We start from the raw sequence: 4,182 nt of genomic DNA, 5'->3' as shown, positions 1-4,182 counted from the left end.
GAAATGTTTGATTTATATTATCATATTAATGGGTACGTTACAAGATGATCTCTGGTGTTAAATAGTCCAAATAACTAAAATAGGCACTAAATATAAGACTGTTGAATGTAACTGTAAAAAATGAGTGGTAAGCCGGGCGTGGTGGCGCACGCCTTTAATCCCAGCACTCGGGAGGCAGAGGCAGGCGGATTTCTGAGTTCGAGGCCAGCCTGGTCTACAGAGTGAGTTCCAGGACAGCCAGGACTACACAGAGAAACCCTGTCTCGAAAAACAAAAAAACAAAAAAACAAAAAAACAAAAAATGAGTGGTTACTGATGACATATGATAACACTTGGGAACTTGTTTTCCACTGCATAAAAATGAATTCTCTTAAAACAGAAATTAGCTAACAGGATCATTATCTGGTCATCTTCAGTGTTTCATGTTTGATACAATGTTTTGAAAACAGTGTATGCCTTAATGTTATATATACTCCATCTTGCTAGAGTCTCTCATCTCCACATATTCAGATGTGATTAGGTAGCATGTAGTAACTACAGAAACCAGGAAAGAAAATAGGACCACTGCAGGGCAGACCAGGAGGCTGGAGCAATAAAGAGCAGAAAAGCAGGGTACAGATATTAAATTGGAGAAATAGGAAAAGGAGGCCTTCTTAGAGAATGGTAGGAGATAAATACTAAACAAAGAGGTAGGTGGGTAAAATATCGACATAGAAACCTAAGAAGACATAAGTACTCTAGTCTATTAACAATTTATATTTTTCCTTCAAAAAGAAAAGAAAAATACAATTTCTCTTGGTAGGTGAAAGTTAGTTCTTTAATCTCAAGTTCTCTCTCACAAAGATATTGGGATGTGACTAAGCCAGGAGACATCTAGGAACATTCATAAATGCAATAAACTGTTACATTTTTTCAGATATGTGAAGTAAACCTCTACTATGCTCTTAAGATGAATACACACTCCACTTATCTCCTTATTCAAGAATGTTCTTTATTTCCAAGCTGGACTTGGAGTTTTAGCCAATATGTTTCTTCTTTTTTTCTATACTTTCATAATCCTAGGTCACAGACCTAAGCCCACAGACCTGATCTCCTGTCAACTGTCCTTCGTTCACATAATGATGTTCCTCGCTGGAGGGGATATTTGGCTTACAGACATATTTGAGACACTGAACAATGAGAATGACTTCAAATGTAAGACAATATTTTACATAAGCAGGGTGATGAGAGGCCTCTCTATCTGCACCACCTGCCTCCTGCGTGTGGTCCAGACTGTCACAATCAGTTTCAGTACATCACTGTTGGCAAAATTTAAACAAAAACTGAAAATGTTCTTGATCTTTGCTTCAAGCTTTGCATAATCTATGCTTTCGTCTGTATTTGGTCTTTCAATTTATTCTACAGTAATAACCAGATTTTCTATTTTGGTGGTTTTACCAACTTAAGTGAAACCAACCAGATGAAGGTCACTAAATCCTGTACACTCTTTCCCAAGAACTACATCATCAGTGGATTGATTTTAACAGTGTCAATCTCCAGAGATATTTTTCTTGTAGGAGTCATGCTGACTACAAGCACATACGTGGTGAATATCTTGTTCAGGCATCAGAGGCAATGCAAGCATCTTCATAGCATCAGCCATCTGAGAGCATATCCTGTGAAAAGAGCCACCCAGACCATCTTACTACTGGTGGTTTTCTTTGTGGTCATGAACTGGGTGGACTTCATCATCTCATCCACCTCAGTCCTGTTATGGATGTATGACCCAGTTGTCCTGACCGTTCAGAAGGTTGTGATGTATGCCTATCCCACAATTACTCCTTTGGTACAAATCACTTCTGATAATAGAATAATAATGTTGGAAAACATGCATTCAAAGCACTACCAGAATTTTTTAAAATATTTTTTCTTTTCTTTAAAGACCTCTTAATTTACTTTTATGTATATGTATAAGTATTGTGTCAGCATGTATGCATTGTTTATTCCTGGTACCCACAGAGGTAAGAAGAGTACATAGGATCTCCAAGAATTACACATACAGCTGGTTATAAGAAGTTATTCTGTGCAGACCCAATTATTTTACTCTAATATACACATGCTTTTTTTCCTCTTTTTTTCTTTTTTCTTTTTCTTTTTTTTTTTTTTTTTTTTTATTTACATTTCAAATGTTATCCCTTTTCCTGGTTTCCACTCTGAAAACCCCCATCCTCTCTCCTATCCCCCTGCTCAATAACCCTCCCATTTCTGCTTCCTGGCCTTGGCATTTCCCTACACTTGGGCATAGAGCCTTCATAGGACCAAGGGCCTCTCTTCCCATTAATGAACATCTTAGCCATCCTCTGCTACATATGCAGCTGTAAAGTGTTTCATTTTTAACTTCAATGGTTTAAGTAGCAAAGCAAGATTCTTCATATGATTTAAATAAATTTAGTGGTATTATATATATATTTTTGACATTTCTGTTTCCAAGTACTATAGAGTTCTTAGGTTAATTTTGCACAGTAAGTTGACATTTCCACATAAATTCTCCTTCTACTTTTTACTTTATATCATAAATGTTCCTTTGATGCTGAATTTACTGAAAAGAAGTTCCTTGATGATAGCCATTTTGAAATGATTTGAACTTATGCACATAAATAAATAATAGTTTCAATATTTTATTGTAGCTGTAATTCTGTTCCTTAATTTTTCTGGTTCCATAAAAATAATGTGAGTATAAAATTTAGATTTTTCAACAATTACTTAATTAGTTATATAAAGATATTATGTGCCTGTATATTTATACATTTTTCTATCTACAGTTATAGAAATATTATTGGTAAAAAATTATGTATACATGCATGTTGTACAATGTATTTATTGTATATACATATGCATGTATGTATGTATGTGTGGACAGCTGAAGGATGTGTGTATATGTGCACATGGAGGCCAGGAGAAAACCTTGGCTGTTGTTCCTCACATGCCATTTACCTTGTGTCTTTATACAGTATCCCTTTCTATGATGTGGGTGAAGATCATAATATCAGGACTCTTCCTCTTTCTACCTCTCCAGTTCTGGGATTAGAAGTATTGACCACCAACCCCCCTTTAAAATTGTGCTGTTTTTTATTGAGAAAAAAAAAAATCATACACTGTAAATTGTTTAGTGTTTCTCCTTCCCCTGTCCTTTACAGTTCCTCCTCACCTCCTACCCCATCCAAACTGACATTTCTTCCTTTCTTTAGAAAATAAGCAGGTCTCTAAGAAATAACAGTAAAATAAACAATAAGATAAAATAAGTAAATTGGGATGGGACAAAACACACAGAAGAAAAACATGCCAAAGGAAAACACAACAATCAGACAGACACAGAAACACACAAGTTCTCACACAGAGATCTTATAAAAATACAAAACTAGAAGTCATAGTATATAGGCAAAGGATCACTAAAGACTCCATTAAGACTGTTTTGTGTTGTCCATCCACTGCAGGGCATAGAGCCTACCCTTAAGATTGATTGATTTCTTGCTTAGTTTTTTTATTTTTTTTTTGTTTTGCTTTTAGTATTTTAGGATATTTTAGATAATAATCGTCACTCAGATGAAGATCAGCTGGCACAGATTTGCCTCCCATTCTGTGAGCTGTCATTTTATTTTTATCCACTATTTCTTTGCTATGCAGAAAATGTTTAATTTCCCAAGGGTACATTTGTCAATTGTTGATCTTACTTCCTCACTACATGGACTCTGTCATAAAAAGCCCTTGCCTATTACCTATAGGCTGAAGTGTTTCCCCTACTTTTTCCTTTAATATTTTCAGAGAATCAGGTTTTATGTTAATGTCTTTAAGACAATTAGAAGTAATTTTTGTGCAGTGTAAGTGTTAAGGCTATATATTAATTATCTTACATATGGACATAACATTTTCCCTCACTATTTAGTGACATCTGACTCTTCTCCAGTGTGTACTGTTAGTTTCTTTGTCAAAGATCTGTGGCTGCAGCTATATAACCTTGTGTCTATTCCATTACTCTATTCTTCTATTCTATTCTATTATTTCATGTGTCAGATTTGCTGCCAGTACTGTGCTGCTTTTCTTGCTATGGCTCTGTAATATCATTTGAAATAAAGTACTGTGATATCTCCTATAACACTAGGTTTGTGTAAAATAAATAACTACTTTATCTTCTATACTATCAGA

The 4,182-nt window shown here is 35.1% G+C and overlaps 1 pseudogene; it reads left to right on the top strand.

Annotated features, from left to right (window-relative positions):
• The first annotated feature begins 965 nt into the window (after positions 1 to 965).
• LOC110288304 lies at positions 966 to 1,891 on the top strand (annotated as a pseudogene).
• Positions 1,892 to 4,182: the final 2,291 nt, after the last annotated feature.

Source organism: Mus caroli, unplaced genomic scaffold, assembly GCF_900094665.2.
Source record: "Mus caroli unplaced genomic scaffold, CAROLI_EIJ_v1.1 scaffold_19846_1, whole genome shotgun sequence".
In the NCBI taxonomy this organism is placed as follows: domain Eukaryota; kingdom Metazoa; phylum Chordata; class Mammalia; order Rodentia; family Muridae; genus Mus; species Mus caroli.
The sequence above is the reverse complement of the archived record's forward strand: the minus strand, read 5'-3'. Positions and strand labels throughout refer to the sequence as shown.